The 17,484-nt window shown below is 44.7% G+C and overlaps 11 non-coding genes across 11 annotated transcripts; all 11 read left to right on the forward strand.

Annotated features, from left to right (window-relative positions):
• The first annotated feature begins 2,766 nt into the window (after nt 1–2,766).
• Nucleotides 2,767–2,839, forward strand: trnak-uuu (transfer RNA lysine (anticodon UUU)). The gene has a single exon. It is a non-coding gene; the product is annotated as a tRNA-Lys (tRNA).
• Nucleotides 2,840–3,252: 413 nt separating this feature from the next.
• Nucleotides 3,253–3,325, forward strand: trnak-cuu (transfer RNA lysine (anticodon CUU)). Its single transcript has one exon. It is a non-coding gene; the product is annotated as a tRNA-Lys (tRNA).
• A 1,857-nt stretch (nt 3,326–5,182) lies between these two features.
• Nucleotides 5,183–5,255, forward strand: trnak-uuu (transfer RNA lysine (anticodon UUU)). Its single transcript has one exon. It is a non-coding gene; the product is annotated as a tRNA-Lys (tRNA).
• A 413-nt stretch (nt 5,256–5,668) lies between these two features.
• Nucleotides 5,669–5,741, forward strand: trnak-cuu (transfer RNA lysine (anticodon CUU)). The gene has a single exon. It is a non-coding gene; the product is annotated as a tRNA-Lys (tRNA).
• Nucleotides 5,742–7,598: 1,857 nt separating this feature from the next.
• Nucleotides 7,599–7,671, forward strand: trnak-uuu (transfer RNA lysine (anticodon UUU)). Its single transcript has one exon. It is a non-coding gene; the product is annotated as a tRNA-Lys (tRNA).
• A 651-nt stretch (nt 7,672–8,322) lies between these two features.
• Nucleotides 8,323–8,429, forward strand: trnal-uaa (transfer RNA leucine (anticodon UAA)). Its single transcript has 2 exons — nt 8,323–8,360; nt 8,385–8,429. It is a non-coding gene; the product is annotated as a tRNA-Leu (tRNA).
• A 1,504-nt stretch (nt 8,430–9,933) lies between these two features.
• On the forward strand, nt 9,934–10,040 carry trnal-uaa (transfer RNA leucine (anticodon UAA)). Its single transcript has 2 exons — nt 9,934–9,971; nt 9,996–10,040. It is a non-coding gene; the product is annotated as a tRNA-Leu (tRNA).
• A 2,571-nt stretch (nt 10,041–12,611) lies between these two features.
• On the forward strand, nt 12,612–12,718 carry trnal-uaa (transfer RNA leucine (anticodon UAA)). The gene is made up of 2 exons: nt 12,612–12,649; nt 12,674–12,718. It is a non-coding gene; the product is annotated as a tRNA-Leu (tRNA).
• Nucleotides 12,719–13,534: 816 nt separating this feature from the next.
• Nucleotides 13,535–13,641, forward strand: trnal-uaa (transfer RNA leucine (anticodon UAA)). Its single transcript has 2 exons — nt 13,535–13,572; nt 13,597–13,641. It is a non-coding gene; the product is annotated as a tRNA-Leu (tRNA).
• A 1,074-nt stretch (nt 13,642–14,715) lies between these two features.
• On the forward strand, nt 14,716–14,823 carry trnai-uau (transfer RNA isoleucine (anticodon UAU)). Its single transcript has 2 exons — nt 14,716–14,753; nt 14,778–14,823. It is a non-coding gene; the product is annotated as a tRNA-Ile (tRNA).
• A 2,066-nt stretch (nt 14,824–16,889) lies between these two features.
• On the forward strand, nt 16,890–16,996 carry trnal-uaa (transfer RNA leucine (anticodon UAA)). Its single transcript has 2 exons — nt 16,890–16,927; nt 16,952–16,996. It is a non-coding gene; the product is annotated as a tRNA-Leu (tRNA).
• The last annotated feature ends 488 nt before the right edge of the window (nt 16,997–17,484 follow it).

The raw sequence follows: 17,484 nt of genomic DNA on the forward strand, positions 1-17,484 counted from the left end.
GACAGGTGCCAGGATTGTGATGGGAAGATGGAACGAGAACTTTTTAAGAGTTAATCAATGAGAAAAAATGAAAGGGAACAAAGAGTAGAAGAGGTGACTGGTGTGGAGCAGGAAGTAGCCAAGATTGGTAAGAGTGAAGTGAGGAGGACGTTGAAGAGGATGAAGAGTGGAAAGGCAGCGGGTCCTGATGATATACCTGTGGAGGTATGAAAGTGTCTAGGAGAGGTGGCAGTAGAGTTTCTGACTAGTTTGTTTAACAAGATCTTGGAGAGTGAGAGGAGGGCCGAGGACTGGAGGAGAAGTGTACTGGTGCCCATTTTTAAGAACAAGGGAGATGAGCAGAGCTGTGGCAACTACAGAGGAAAAAAGTTGATGAGCCACACAATGAAGTTTTGGGAAATAGTAGTGGAAGCTAGGCTAAGGGCAGAGGTGAGCAATATGGTTTCATGCCTAGAAAGAGTCCAACAGATGAAGTTTTTGCTTTGAGGATGCCGATGGAGAAATACAGAGAAGGTCACGGGGAGGTGCATTGTGTCTTCGTAGACTTAGAGAAAGCGTATGACAGGGTGCCGAGAGAGGAGCTGTGGTATTGTATGAGGAATTCTGGAGTGGCAGAGAAGTATGTTAGAGTGATAAAGGACATGTATGAAAGCTGTAAGTCCACGGTGAGGTGTGCTGTAGGTGTGACAGAGGAGTTCAAGGTGGCGGTGGGTCTGCATCAAGGATCGGCTCTGAGCCCCTTCTTCCTTGCTCTGGTGGCGGACAGGCTGACAGATGAGGTTAGACTGGAATCTCCGTGGACTATGATGTTTGCGGATGACATTGTGATTTGTAGTGAGAACAGGGAGCAGGTGGAGGAAAATCTAGAGAGATGGAGGTCTGCTCTGGAAAACTGAGATGTGTGTCAATGAGAGGGACCCAGGTGGAACGGTGAGGTTACAGGGGGCAGAGGTGAAGAAGGTGCAGGACTTTAAGTACTTAGGGTCAACGGTTCAGAGCAACGGAGAGTGTGGAAAAGAGGTGAAGAGGCCACTGCAATCAGGTTGGAACGGGTGGACAAAAGTGTCAGGTGTGTTATGTGATAAAAGAGTGTCAGCGAGAATGAAAGGAAGCCACCGTCGCAAGACGGTGGTGAGACCAGCGATGTTGTTCGGCTTAGAGACAGCGGCACTGAAGAAAACACAGGAGGCAGAGCTGGAGGTAGCAGACCTTAAGATGTTGAGGTTCTCTTTGGGAGTAACGAGGATGGACAGGCTCAATAATGAGGACAAACGGTTAGTTCAAAGCAATATACTCCAAGCCTAAGACTTACTGTCTGGAGGAAGTTGCAGAAAACAAACGGCTAAATAGTTGCAGCTTATCTAAGAGCGATTGCTGAAACAAAGTGGGACTTTGCTCAAAGACGCCTGGAAATATGTTGCTTCATTGAAGGTCAAAGGGTCTTTTCAGGGTCCTCTTTGAGGCCCGGCTAGCTCAGGCGGTAGAGCATGAGACTTTTAACCTCAGGGTCGTGGGTTCGGGCCCCACGTTGGGCGTGGTGCTTTTAATACGGCCACACTGGATAAGATCTCGGACCAACACTAAAACTTCACAAAACCTTGATTTCTTGTACAGCTGAAAATGAAAGTCACTTCCTGCAATTACACACAGTAAAGTAGCCAAATTACAGTCGGCTTTCTCAGGGGAGCTGATTTCACAAATTGGGATATGGAAAATGACTTTACCCGACTAGATACCAGTCGGAGTACCGCAATTTTGTTGTCGTTTATACACGTAACCATGTTTCCAATTAGCTTTCTGAAACTGTGCATAAGCGTAACAAAAGGCCGCAAGCCCTACGATGGATGCTGAGGTTTTTGAAAAAGTAGCAATTCAGAAAATCCAGCTGCAACTGCAGCCAGACTTGGCTACCCGTACAAACGTTTTGCCAAACAATATCGATCATCTAACCAACACTCCAACTGAAACCCACTAAACTCACAAACGAGAGCTTCACTCACTTCATTACACTGTCATAAGTTGCGCAAAGTCCCGACTGACGGCCCTTTCCAGCTGAGACAAAAGTGAGTATTGCAACAAATTGAGACTTTCCTCAAGAACACCTTGAGTATGTTGATTGAATCAGAGAATAACAACCTAATGACTTAGTTCCACTGTCCTAAAGAGTCGGCGCCCACCAACGGCTGTCAGGATGGCAGAGCGGTCTAAGGCGCCAGACTCAAGGAAGAACTCCTTCCCCAAAGGGACTTCTGGTCTCCAGTGGAGGCGTGGGTTCAAATCCCTCTCCTGACATTACTTTGATCTGCATGTTGCTAATTATTTAGACATATTTGTATTGAACAACTTTGAAAACTTTAACAACTCGTGATTTCTTTTGTTGCACAAAGCAAAAGACATGGCAACACTATTGCATAATCCTTCTCTACCATATACCATTGTGCTGCTGAGATAATGCTGCCGCAACATTCTTACGAGAATGCACCTCGGGCACTCCTGGCAGTAATTTCTGACCATGCGCACAACTGACCCTCCACATCAACTCACGTCAAGTGAGGTGGCCATGATGTGCATGCAAACGGTTAGTTCAAAGCAATATACTCCAAGCCTAAGACTTACTGTCTGGAGGAAGTTGCAGAAAACAAACGGCTAAATAGTTGCAGCTGATGTAAGAGCGATTGCTGAAACAAAGTGGGACTTTGCTCAAAGACGCCTGGAAATATGTTGCTTCATTGAAGGTCATAGGGTCTTTTCAGGGTCCTCTTTGAGGCCCGGCTAGCTCAGGCGGTAGAGCATGAGACTTTTAATCTCAGGGTCGTGGGTTCGGGCCCCACGTTGGGCATGGTGCTTTTAATACGGCCACACTGGATAAGATCTCGGACCAACACTACAACTCCACAAAACCTTGATTTCTTGTACAGCTGAAAATGAAAGTCACTTCCTGCAATTACACACAGTAAAGTAGCCAAACTTCAGTCGGCTTTCTCAGGGGAGCTGATTTCACAAATTGGGATATAGAAAATGACTTTACCCGACTAGATACCAGATATGATGTGCATGCAAACGATTAGTTCGAAGCAATTTATTCCATGCCTAAGACTTACTGTCTGGAGGAAGATGCAGAAAACAAACGGCTAAATAGTTGCAGCTGATCTAAAAGTGATTGCTGAAACAGAGTGGGACTTTGCTTAAACACGCCTGGAAAAATGTTGCTTTATTGAGGGTCAACGGGTCTTTTCAGGTGTACTTTTAGCGGCCCGGCTAGCTCAGTCGGTAGAGCATGAGACTCTTAATCTCAAGGTCGTGGGTTCGAGCCCCACGTTGGGCGGGGTCTCTTTTGATTATGGCCACACTGGAGAAGATCTGGGACCAACACTAAAACTGCAGAACAACTTGATTTCTTGTACAGCTGAAAATGAAAGTCACTGGGGGACTTTCATAGGGAACACCGAGGGTACTCGGTGTGTCATCTGGAAACAGGAAAGTGGACAAGGTGATTTGGCGGCAGAACCAGGAACTTCAGGAGTGTATACAGAGAAAAAGGTTAGCTAAGAAGAAGTGGGACACTGCGAGGACTGAAGAGAGTCGACAAGAGTACAGGGAGATGCAGCGTAAGGTGAAGGTAGAGGTGGCAAAGAGCATATGAGGACTTGTATGCTAGGTTGGACACTAAAGAGGGAGAGGTGGATTTGTTCAGGTTGGCCAGACTAAGAGACAGAGATGGGAAGGATGTGCAGCAGGTTAGGGTGTTTAACGATAAGGATGGAAATAAATTGACAGGTGCCAGGATTTTGATGGGAAGATGGAAGGAGAACTTTTTAAGAGTTAATCAATGAGGAAAATGAAAGGGAACAAAGAGTAGAAGAGGTGACTGGTGTGGAGCAGGAAGTAGCCAAGATTAGTAAGAGTGAAGTGAGGAGGACGTTGAAGAGGATGAAGAGTGGAAAGGCAGCGGGTCCTGATGACATACCTGTGGAGGTATGAAAGTGTCTAGGAGAGGTGGCAGTAGAGTTTCTGACTAGTTTGTTTAACAAGATCTTGGAGAGTGAGAGGAGGGCCGAGGACTGGAGGAGAAGTGTACTGGTGCCCATTTTTAAGAACAAGGGAGATGAGCAGAGCTGTGGCAACTACAGAGGAATAAAGTTGATGAGCCACACAATGAAGTTGTGGGAAATAGTAGTGGAAGCTAGGCTAAGGGCAGAGGTGAGCAATATGGTTTCATGCCTAGAGAGAGTCCAACAGATGAAATATTTGCTTTGAGGATGCCGATGGAGAAATACAGAGAAGGTCATGGGGAGATGCATTGTGTCTTCGTAGACTTAGAGAAAGCGTATGACAGGGTGCCGAGAGAGGAGCTGTGGTATTGTATGAGGAATTCTGGAGTGGCAGAGAAGTATGTTAGAGTGATGGAGGACATGTATGAAAGCTGTAAGACCGCGGTGAGGTGTGCTGTAGGTGTGACAGAGGAGTTCAAGGTGGCAGTGGGTCTGCATCAAGGATCGGCTCTGAGCCCCTTCTTCCTTGCTCTGGTGGCGGACAGGCTGACAGATGAGGTTAGACTGGAATCTCCGTGGACTATGATGTTTGCGGATGACATTGTGATTTGTAGTGAGAACAGGGAGCAGGTGGAGGAAAATCTAGAGAGATGGAGGTCTGCTCTGGAAAACTGAGATGTGTGTCAATGAGAGGGACCCAGGTGGAACGGTGAGGTTACAGGGGGCAGAGGTGAAGAAGGTGCAGGACTTTAAGTACTTAGGGTTAACGGTTCAGAGCAACGGAGAGTGTGGAAAAGAGGTGAAGAGGCCACTGCAATCAGGTTGGAACGGGTGGACAAAAGTGTCAGGTGTGTTGTGTGATAAAAGAGTGTCAGCGAGAATGAAAGGAAGCCACCGTCTCAAGACGGTGGTGAGACCAGCGATGTTGTTCGGCTTAGAGACAGCGGCACTGAAGAAAACACAGGAGGCAGAGCTGGAGGTAGCAGAGCTTAAGATGTTGAGGTTAGTTCAAAGCAATATACTCCAAGCCTAAGACTTACTGTCTGGAGGAAGTTGCAGAAAACAAACGGCTAAATAGTTGCAGCTGATCTAAGAGCGATTGCTGAAACAAAGTGGGACTTTGCTCAAAGACGCCTGGAAATATGTTGCTTCATTGAAGGTCATAGGGTCTTTTCAGGGTCCTCTTTGAGGCCTGGCTAGCTCAGGCGGTAGAGCATGAGACTTTTAATCTCAGGGTCGTGGGTTCGGGCCCCATGTTGGGCATGGTGCTTTTAATACGGCCACACTGGATAAGATCTCGGACCAACACTACAACTCCACAAAACCTTGATTTCTTGTACAGCTGAAAATGAAAGTCACTTCCTGCAATTACACACAGTAAAGTAGCCAAACTTCAGTCGGCTTTCTCAGGGGAGCTGATTTCACAAATTGGGATATAGAAAATGACTTTACCCGACTAGATACCAGATATGATGTGCATGCAAACGATTAGTTCGAAGCAATTTATTCCATGCCTAAGACTTACTGTCTGGAGGAAGATGCAGAAAACAAAAGGCTAAATAGTTGCAGCTGATCTAAAAGTGATTGCTGAAACAGAGTGGGACTTTGCTTAAACACGCCTGGAAAAATGTTGCTTTATTGAGGGTCAACGGGTCTTTTCAGGTGTACTTTTAGCGGCCCGGCTAGCTCAGTCGGTAGAGCATGAGACTCTTAATCTCAAGGTCGTGGGTTCGAGCCCCACGTTGGGCGGGGTCTCTTTTGATTATGGCCACACTGGAGAAGATCTGGGACCAACACTAAAACTGCAGAACAACTTGATTTCTTGTACAGCTGAAAATGAAAGTCACTGGGGGACTTTCATAGGGAACACCGAGGGTACTCGGTGTGTCATCTGGAAACAGGAAAGTGGACAAGGTGATTTGGCGGCAGAACCAGGAACTTCAGGAGTGTATACAGAGAAAAAGGTTAGCTAAGAAGAAGTGGGACACTGCGAGGACTGAAGAGAGTCGACAAGAGTACAGGGAGATGCAGCGTAAGGTGAAGGTAGAGGTGGCAAAGAGCATATGAGGACTCTTATGCTAGGTTGGACACTAAAGAGGGAGAGGTGGATTTGTTCAGGTTGGCCAGACTAAGAGACAGAGATGGGAAGGATGTGCAGCAGGTTAGGGTGTTTAACGATAAGGATGGAAATAAATTGACAGGTGCCAGGATTTTGATGGGAAGATGGAAGGAGAACTTTTTAAGAGTTAATCAATGAGGAAAATGAAAGGGAACAAAGAGTAGAAGAGGTGACTGGTGTGGAGCAGGAAGTAGCCAAGATTAGTAAGAGTGAAGTGAGGAGGACGTTGAAGAGGATGAAGAGTGGAAAGGCAGCGGGTCCTGATGACATACCTGTGGAGGTATGAAAGTGTCTAGGAGAGGTGGCAGTAGAGTTTCTGACTAGTTTGTTTAACAAGATCTTGGAGAGTGAGAGGAGGGCCGAGGACTGGAGGAGAAGTGTACTGGTGCCCATTTTTAAGAACAAGGGAGATGAGCAGAGCTGTGGCAACTACAGAGGAATAAAGTTGATGAGCCACACAATGAAGTTGTGGGAAATAGTAGTGGAAGCTAGGCTAAGGGCAGAGGTGAGCAATATGGTTTCATGCCTAGAGAGAGTCCAACAGATGAAATATTTGCTTTGAGGATGCCGATGGAGAAATACAGAGAAGGTCATGGGGAGATGCATTGTGTCTTCGTAGACTTAGAGAAAGCGTATGACAGGGTGCCGAGAGAGGAGCTGTGGTATTGTATGAGGAATTCTGGAGTGGCAGAGAAGTATGTTAGAGTGATGGAGGACATGTATGAAAGCTGTAAGACCGCGGTGAGGTGTGCTGTAGGTGTGACAGAGGAGTTCAAGGTGGCGGTGGGTCTGCATCAAGGATCGGCTCTGAGCCCCTTCTTCCTTGCTCTGGTGGCGGACAGGCTGACAGATGAGGTTAGACTGGAATCTCCGTGGACTATGATGTTTGCGGATGACATTGTGATTTGTAGTGAGAACAGGGAGCAGGTGGAGGAAAATCTAGAGAGATGGAGGTCTGCTCTGGAAAACTGAGATGTGTGTCAATGAGAGGGACCCAGGTGGAACGGTGAGGTTACAGGGGGCAGAGGTGAAGAAGGTGCAGGACTTTAAGTACTTAGGGTTAACGGTTCAGAGCAACGGAGAGTGTGGAAAAGAGGTGAAGAGGCCACTGCAATCAGGTTGGAACGGGTGGACAAAAGTGTCAGGTGTGTTGTGTGATAAAAGAGTGTCAGCGAGAATGAAAGGAAGCCACCGTCTCAAGACGGTGGTGAGACCAGCGATGTTGTTCGGCTTAGAGACAGCGGCACTGAAGAAAACACAGGAGGCAGAGCTGGAGGTAGCAGAGCTTAAGATGTTGAGGTTAGTTCAAAGCAATATACTCCAAGCCTAAGACTTACTGTCTGGAGGAAGTTGCAGAAAACAAACGGCTAAATAGTTGCAGCTGATCTAAGAGCGATTGCTGAAACAAAGTGGGACTTTGCTCAAAGACGCCTGGAAATATGTTGCTTCATTGAAGGTCAAAGGGTCTTTTCAGGGTCCTCTTTGAGGCCTGGCTAGCTCAGGCGGTAGAGCATGAGACTTTTAATCTCAGGGTCGTGGGTTCGAGCCCCACGTTGGGTGTGGTGGTTTTAATACGGCCACACTGGATAAGATCTCGGACCAATACTAAAACTCCACAAAACCTTGATTTCTTGTACAGCTGAAAATGAAAGTCACTTCCTGCAATTACACACAGTAAAGTAGCCAAATTACCGTCGGCTTTCTCAGGGGAGCTGATTTCACAAATTGGGATATGGAAAATGACTTTACCCGACTAGATACCAGTCGGAGTACCGCAATTTTGTTGTCGTTTATACACGTAACCATGTTTCCAATCAGGTTTCTCAAACTGTGCGTATATAAGTAACAAAAGGCTGCAAGCCCCATGATGGATGCTGAGGTTTTCGAAAGAGAAGCAATTCAGAAAACCCAGCTGAAACAGCAGCCAGACTTGGCTGCTTGTACAATCGTTTTACCAAACAAAATTAATCATCTAACCAACAATCCAACTGAGACCCACTAAACTCACTTACAAGAGCTTCACTCACTTCATGTCACTGTCATAAGTTGTGCAAAGTCCCGACTGACGTCCTTTCAAGCTGAGACAAAAGTGAATATTGCAAGAAATGGAGACTTTTCTCAAGAACACCTTGAGTATGTTGATCGAATTAGAGACTAATAAACTAATGAGTTAGTTCCACTGTCCTAAAGAGTCAATTCTCACCAATGGCTGTCAGGATGGCCGAGCGGTCTAAGGCGCCAGACTTAAGCAAGGGCTCTTTCCCCAAAGGGACTTCTGGTCTGCAATGGAGGCGTGAGTTCAAATCCCACTCCTGACATTTCTTCCCTCTGCATGTTGGTCATGATTTAGACATGTTTGTATTTGGCAACTTTAGCAACTCGTGATTGTCTTTTGTTGCACAAAGCAAAAGACATGGTGACACTATTGCATAATCCTTCTCTACCAGATACCAATGTGCTGCTGAGATGATGCTGCCGCAACATTCTTACGAGAATGCACCTCGGGCACTCCTGGCAGTAATTTCTGACAACTGACGCTCCACATCAACTCACGTCAAGTGAGGTGGCCATGATGTGCATGCAAACGGTTAGTTCAAAGCAATATATTCCAAGCGTAAGACTTACTGTCCGAAGAAGATGCTAAAAACAAACGGCTAAATAGTTGCAGTTGATCTAAAAGTGATTGCTGAAACAAAGTGGGACTTTGCGCAAACACACCTGAAAATCAGGTTTCCAATGAGGTTTCTCAAACTGTCCGTTTATACGTAACAAAAGGCTGCAAGCCCCACGATGGATGCTGAGGTTTTCGAAAGAGAAGCAATTCAGAAAACCCAGCTGCAACTGCAGCCAGACTTGGCTGCTTGTACAATCGTTTTGCGAAAACAAAATTAATCATCCAACCAACAATCCAACTGAGACCCACTAAACTCACTTACAAGACCTTTACTCACTTCACGCACAACTGACGCTCCACATCAACTCTTGTCAAGTGAGGTGGCCATGATGTGCATGCAAACGGTTAGTTCAAAGCAATATATTCCAAGCGTAATACTTACTGTCCGAGGAAGATGCTGAAAACAAATGGCTAAATAGTTGCAGCTGATCTAAAAGTGATTGCTGAATCAGAGTGGGACTTTGCTCAAACACGCCTGGAAATATGTTGCTTTATTGAGGATCAAAAGGTCTTTTCAGGAGTTCAGTTTCAGGAGACCCACACTAAAACGGCAGAAAAACTTGATCTCTTGTCCAGCTGAAAATGAAAGTCACTTCCGGCAATTACACACAGTAAAATAGCCAAATTACAGTCGGCTTTCTCTGGGGAGCTGATTTCACAAACTGAGGTATGGAAACTAACTTTACCCGACTAGATACCAGTCGGAGAACGCCAATTTCGTTGTCGTTTATAAACGTAACCATGTTTCCAATCAGGTTTCTCAAACAGTGCGTATATAAGTAACAAAAGGCTGCAAGCCCCATGATGGATGCTGAGGTTTTCGAAAGAGAAGCAATTCAGAAAACCCAGCTGCAACTGCAGCCAGACTTGGCTGCTTGTACAATCGTTTTGCCAAACAAAATTAATCATCTAACCAACACTCCAACTGAGACCCACTAAACTCACTTACAAGAGCTTCACTCACTTCATGTCACTGTCATAAGTTGTGCAAAGTCCCGACTGACGTCCTTTGAAGCTGAGACAAAGGTGAATATTGCAAGAAATGGAAACTTTTCTCAAGAACACCTTGAGTATGTTGATTGAATTAGAGAATAATGAACTAATGAGTTAGTTCCACTGTCCTAAAGAGTTAATTCCCACCAATGGCTGTCAGGATGGCCGAGCGGTCTAAGGCGCCAGACTTAAGCAAGGGCTCTTTCCCCAAAGGGACTTCTGGTCTCCAATGGAGGCGTGGGTTCAAATCCCACTCCTGACATTTCTTCCCTCTGCATGTTGGTCATGATTTAGACATGTTTGTATTTGACAACTTAGCAACTCGTGATTGTTTTTTGTTGGACAAAGCAAAAGACATGGCGACACTATTGCATAATCCTTCTCTACCAGATACCAATGTGCTGCTGAGATGATGCTGCCGCAACATTCTTACGAGAATGCACCTCGGGCACTCCTGGCAGTAATTTCTGACAACTGACGCTCAACATCTACTCACGTCAAGTGAGGTGGCCATGATGTGCATGCAAACGGTTAGTTCAAAGCAATATATTCCAAGCGTAAGACTTACTGTCCGAAGAAGATGCTAAAAACAAACGGCTAAATAGTTGAAGCTGATCTAAAAGTGATTGCTGAAACAAAGTGGGACTTTGCGCAAACACACCTGGAAATCAGATTTCCAATGAGGTTTCTCAAACTGTCCGTATATACGTAACAAAAGGCTGCAAGCCCCACGATGGATGCTGAGGTTTTCGAAAGAGAAGCAATTCAGAAAACCCAGCTGCAACTGCAGCCAGACTTGGCTGCTTGTACAAACCTTTTGCCAAACAAAATTAATCATCTAACCAACACTCCAACTGAGACCCACTAAACTCACTTACAAGAGCTTTACTCACTTCACGCACAACTGACGCTCCACATTAACTCACGTCAAGTGAGGTGGCCATGATGTGCACCGAAACGGTTAGTTCAAAGCAATATATTCCAAGCCTAAGACTTACTGTCTGGAGGAAGATGCAGAAAACAAACTGGTAAATAGTTGCAGCTGATCTAAAAGTGATTGCTGAAACAAAGTGGGACTTGGCGCAAACACACCTGGAAATCAGGTTTCCAATGAGGTTTCTCACACTGTGCGTATATACGTAACAAAAGGCTGCAAGCCCCACGATGGATGCTGAGGTTTTTGAAAGAGAAGCAATTCAGAAAACCCAGCTGCAACTGCAGCCAGATATGGCTGCTTGTACAAACGTTTTGCCAAACAAAATTAATCATCTAACCAACACTCCAACTGAGACCCACTAAACTCACTTACAAGAGCTTCACTCACTTCATGTCACTGTCATAAGTTGTGCAAAGTCCCGACTGACGTCCTTTGAAGCTGAGACAAAGGTGAATATTGCAAGAAATGGAGACTTTTCTCAAGAACACCTTCAGTATGTTGATTGAATTAGAGAATAATAAACTAATGAGTTAGTTCCACTGTCCTAAAGAGTCAATTCCCACCAATGGCTGTCAGGATGGCCGAGCGGTCTTCCCCAAAGGGACTTCTGGTCTCCAATGGAGGCGTGGGTTCAAATCCGACTCCTGACATTTCTTCCCTCTGCATGTTGGTCATGATTTAGACATGTTTGTATTTGACAACTTTAGCAACTCGTGATTGTCTTTTGTTGCACGAAGCAAAAGACATGGCGACACTATTGCATAATCCTTCTCTACCAGATACCAATGTGCTGCTGAGATGATGCTGCCGCAACATTATTACGAGAATGCACCTCGGGCACTCCTGGAAGTAATTTCTGACAACTGACGCTCAACATCAACTCACGTCAAGTGAGGTGGCCATGATGTGCATGCAAACGGTTAGTTCAAAGCAATATATTCCAAGCGTAAGACTTACTGTCCGAAGAAGATGCTAAAAACAAACGGCTAAATAGTTGCAGTTGATCTAAAAGTGATTGCTGAAACAAAGTGGGACTTTGCGCAAACACACCTGGAAATAAGGTTTCCAATAAGGTTTCTCAAACTGTCCGTATATACGTAACAAAAGGCTGCAAGCCCCACGATGGATGCTGAGGTTTTCGAAAGAGAAGCAATTCAGAAATCCCAGCTGCAACTGCAGCCAGACTTGGCTGCTTGTACAAACGTTTTGCCAAACAAAATTAATCATCTAACCAACACTCCAACTGAGACCCACTAAACTCACTTACAAGAGCTTTACTCACTTCACGCACAACTGACGCTCCACATTAACTCACGTCAAGTGAGGTGGCCATGATGTGCACCCAAACGGTTAGTTCAAAGCAATGTATTCCAAGCCTAAGACTTACTGTCTGGAGGAAGATGCAGAAAACAAACTGCTAAATAGTTGCAGTTGATCTAAAAGTGATTGCTGAAACAAAGTGGGACTTTGCGCAAACACACCTGGAAATCAGGTTTCCAATGAGGTTTCTCAAACTGTGCGTATATACGTAACAAAAGCCTGCAAGCCCCACGATGGATGCTGAGGTTTTCGAAAGAGAAGCAATTCAGAAAACCCAGCTGAAACTGCAGCTAGATATGGCTGCTTGTACAATCGTTTTTCCAAACAAAATTAATCATCTAACCAACAATCCAACTGAGACCCACTAAACTCAGTTACAAGAGCTTCACTCACTTCATGTCACTGTTATAAGTTGTGCAAAGTCCCAACTGACGTCCTTTCAAGCTGAGACAAAGGTGAATATTGCAAGAAATGGAGACTTTTCTCAAGAACACCTTCAGTATGTTGATTGAATTAGAGAATAATAAACTAATGAGTTAGTTCCACTGTCCTAAAGAGTCATTCCCACCAATGGCTTTCAGGATGGTCGAGCGGTCTAAGGCGCCAGACTTAAGCAAGGGCTACTTCCCCAAAGGGACTTCTGGTCTCCAATGGAGGCGTGGGTTCAAATCCCACTCCTGACATTTCTTCCCTCTGCATGTTGGTCATGATTTAGACATGTTTGTATTTGAAAACTTTAGCAACTCGTGATTGTCTTTTGTTGCACAAAGCAAAAGACATGGCGACACTATTGCATAATCCTTCTCTACCAGATACCAATGTGCTGCTGAGATGATGCTGCCGCAACATTCTTACGAGAACGCACCTCGGGCACTCTTGGCAGTAATTTCTGACAACTGACGCTCAACATCAACTCACGTCAAGTGAGGTGGCCATGATGTGCATGCAAACGGTTAGTTCAAAGCAATATATTCCAAGCGTAAGACTTACTATCCGAAGAAGATGCTAAAAACAAATGGCTAAATAGTTGCAGTTGATCTAAAAGTGATTGCTGAAACAAAGTGGGACTTTGCGCAAATACACCTGGAAATCAGGTTTCCAATGAGGTTTCTCAAACTGTCCGTATATACGTAACAAAAGGTTGCAAGCCCCACGATGGATGCTGAGGTTTTCGAAAGAGAAGCAATTCAGAAAACCCAGCTGCAACTGCAGCCAGACTTGGCTGCTTGTACAAACCTTTTGCCAAACAAAATTAATCATATAACCAACACTCCAACTGAGACCCACTAAACTCACTTACAAGAGCTTCACTCACTTCATGTCACTGTCATAAGTTGTGCAAAGTCCCGACTGACGTCCTTTCAAGCTGAGACAAAGGTGAATATTGCAAGAAATGGAGACTTTTCTCAAGAACACCTTGAGTATGTTGATTGAATTAGAGAATAATAAACTAATGAGTTAGTTCCACTGTCCTAAAGAGTCAATTCCCACCAATGGCTGTCAGGATGGCCGAGCGGTCTAAGGCGCCAGACTTAAGCAAGGGCTCTTTCCCCAAAGGGACTTCTGGTCTCCAATGGAGGCGTGAGTTCAAATCCCACTCCTGACATTTCTTCCATTTGCATGTTGATCATGATTAAGACATGTTTGTATTTGACAACTTTAGCAACTCGTGATTGTCTTTTGTTGCACAAAGCAAAAGACATGGCGACACTATTGCATAATCCTTCTCTACCAGATACCAATGTGCTGCTGAGATGATGCTGCCGCAACATTCTTACGAGAACGCACCTCGGGCACTCCTGGCAGTAATTTCTGACAACTGACGCTCCACATCAACTCACGTCAAGTGAGGTGGCCATGATGTGCATGCAAACGTTTAGTTCAAAGCAATATATTCCAAGCGTAATACTTACTGTCCGAGGAAGATGCTGAAAACAAATGGCTAAATAGTTGCAGCTGATCTAAAAGTGATTGCTGAAACAGAGTGGGACTTTGCTCAAACACGCCTGGAAATATGTTGCTTTATTGAGGATCAAAAGGTCTTTTCAGGAGTTCAGTTTCAGGAGACCCACAGTAAAACGGCAGAAAAACTTGATCTCTTGTCCAGCTGAAAATGAAAGTCACTTCCGGCAATTACACACAGTAAAGTAGCCAAATTACAGTCGGCATTCTCAGGGGAGCTGATTTCACAAACTGAGGTATGGAAACTGACTTTACCCGACTAGATACCAGTCGGAGAACGCCAATTTCGTTGTCGTTTATAAACGTAACCATGTTTCCAATCAGGTTTCTCAAACTGTGCGTATATAAGTAACAAAAGGCTGCAAGCCCCATGATGGATGCTGAGGTTTTCGAAAGAGAAGCAATTCAGAAAACCCAGCTGCAACTGCAGCCAGACTTGGCTGTTTGTACAATTTTTTTTACCAAACAAAATTAATCATCTAACCAACAATCCAACTGAGACCCACTAAACTCATTTACAAGAGCTTCACTCACTTCATGTCACTGTCATAAGTTGTGCAAAGTCCCGACTGACGTCCTTTGAAGCTGAGACAAAGGTGAATATTGCAAGAAATGGAGACTTTTCTCAAGAACACCTTGAGTATGTTGATTGAATTAGAGAATAATAAACTAATGAGTTAGTTCCACTGTCCTAAAGAGTCAATTCCCACCAATGGCTGTCAGGATGGCCGAGCGGTCTAAGGTGCCAGACTTATGAAAGGGCTCTTTCCCCAAAAGGACGTCTGGTCTCCAATGGAGGCGTGGGTTAAAAATCCCACTCCTGACATTTCTTCCCTCTGCATGTTGGTCATGATTTAGACATGTTTGTATTTAGCCACTCGTGATTGTCTTTTGTTGCACAAAGCTCTTGGACTTTGCGCAAACACACCTGGAAATCAGGTTTCCAATGAGGTTTCTCAAACTGTCCTTATATACGTAACAAAAGGCTGCAAGCCCCACGATGGATGCTGAGGTTTTCGAAAGAGAAGCAATTCAGAAAACCCAGCTGCAACTGCAGCCAGACTTGGCTGCTTGTACAAACGTTTTGCCAAACAAAATTAATCATCTAACCAACACTCCAACTGAGACCCACTAAACTCACTTACAAGAGCTTTACTCACTTCACGCACAACTGACGCTCCACATTAACTCACGTCAAGTGAGGTGGCCATGATGTGCACCCAAACGGTTAGTTCAAAGCAATATATTCCAAGCGTAATACTTACTGTCCGAAGAAGATGCTGAAAACAAATGGCTAAATAGTTGCAGCTGATCTAAAAGTGATTGCTGAAACAGAGTGGGACTTTGCTCAAACACGCCTGGAAATATGTTGTTTTATTGAGGATCAAAAGGTCTTTTCAGGAGTTCAGTTTCAGGAGAACCACACTAAAACGGCAGAAAAACTTGATCTCTTGTCCAGCTGAAAATGAAAGTCACTTCCGGCAATTACACGCAGTAAAGTAGCCAAATTACAGTCGGCTTTCACAGGGGAGCTGATTTCACAAACTGAGGTATGGAAACTGACTTTACCCGACTAGATACCAGTCGGAGAACGCCAATTTGTTGTCGTTTATAAACGTAACCATGTTTCCAATCAGGTTTCTCAAACTGTGCGTATATAAGTAAGAAAAGGCTGCAAGCCCCATGATGGATTCTGAGGTTTTCGAAAGAGAAGCAATTCAGAAAACCCAGCTGCAACTGCAGCCAGACTTGGCTGCTTGTACAATCGTTTTGCCAAACAAAATTAATCATCTAACCAACACTCCAACTGAGACCCACTAAACTCACTTACAAGAGCTTTACTCACTTCACGCACAACTGACGCTCCACATTAACTCACGTCAAGTGAGGTGGCCATGATGTGCACCCAAACGGTTAGTTCAAAGCAATATATTCCAAGCCTAAGACTTACTGTCTGGAGAAAGATGCAGAAAACAAACTGCTAAATAGTTGCAGTTGATCTAAAAGTGATTGCTGAAACAAAGTGGGACTTTGCGCAAACACACCTGGAAATCAGGTTTCCAATGAGGTTTCTCAAACTGTGCGTATATACGTAACAAAAGGCTGCACGCCCCACGATGGATGCTGAGGTTTTTGAAAGAGAAGCAATTCAGAAAACCCAGCTGCAACTGCAGCCAGATATGGCTGCTTGTACAAACGTTTTGCCAAACAAAATTAATCATCTAACCAACACTCCAACTGAGACCCACTAAACTCACTTACAAGAGCTTTACTCACTTCACGCACAACTGACGCTCCACATTAACTCACGTCAAGTGAGGTGGCCATGATGTGCACCCAAACGGTTAGTTCAAATCAATATATTCCAAGCCTAAGACTTACTGTCTGGAGAAAGATGCAGAAAACAAACTGCTAAATAGTTGCAGTTGATCTAAAAGTGATTGCTGAAACAAAGTGGGACTTTGCTCAAACACACCTGGAAATCAGGTTTCCAATGAGGTTTCTCAAACTGTGCGTATATACGTAAGAAAAGGCTGCAAGCCCCACGATGGATGCTGAGGTTTTTGAAAGAGAAGCAATTCAGAAAACCCAGCTGCAACTGCAGCCAGACTTGGCTGCTTGTACAAACCTTTTGCCAAACAAAATTAATCATATAACCAACACTCCAACTGAGACCCACTAAACTCACTTACAAGAGCTTCACTCACTTCATGTCACTGTCATAAGTTGTGCAAAGTCCCGACTGACGTCCTTTCAAGCTGAGACAAAGGTGAATATTGCAAGAAATGGAGACTTTTCTCAAGAACACCTTGAGTATGTTGATTGAATTAGAGAATAATAAACTAATGAGTTAGTTCCACTGTCCTAAAGAGTCAATTCCCACCAATGGCTGTCAGGATGGCCGAGCGGTCTAAGGCGCCAGACTTAAGCAAGGGCTCTTTCCCCAAAGGGACTTCTGGTCTCCAATGGAGGCGTGAGTTCAAATCCCACTCCTGACATTTCTTCCATTTGCATGTTGATCATGATTAAGACATGTTTGTATTTGACAACTTTAGCAACTCGTGATTGTCTTTTGTTGCACAAAGCAAAAGACATGGCGACACTATTGCATAATCCTTCTCTACCAGATACCAATGTGCTGCTGAGATGATGCTGCCGCAACATTCTTACGAGAACGCACCTCGGGCACTCCTGGCAGTAATTTCTGACAACTGACGCTCCACATCAACTCACGTCAAGTGAGGTGGCCATGATGTGCATGCAAACGTTTAGTTCAAAGCAATATATTCCAAGCGTAATACTTACTGTCCGAGGAAGATGCTGAAAACAAATGGCTAAATAGTTGCAGCTGATCTAAAAGTGATTGCTGAAACAGAGTGGGACTTTGCTCAAACACGCCTGGAAATATGTTGCTTTATTGAGGATCAAAAGGTCTTTTCAGGAGTTCAGTTTCAGGAGACCCACAGTAAAACGGCAGAAAAACTTG

Source organism: Channa argus, unplaced genomic scaffold, assembly GCF_033026475.1.
Source record: "Channa argus isolate prfri unplaced genomic scaffold, Channa argus male v1.0 Contig039, whole genome shotgun sequence".
NCBI lineage: Eukaryota > Metazoa > Chordata > Actinopteri > Anabantiformes > Channidae > Channa > Channa argus.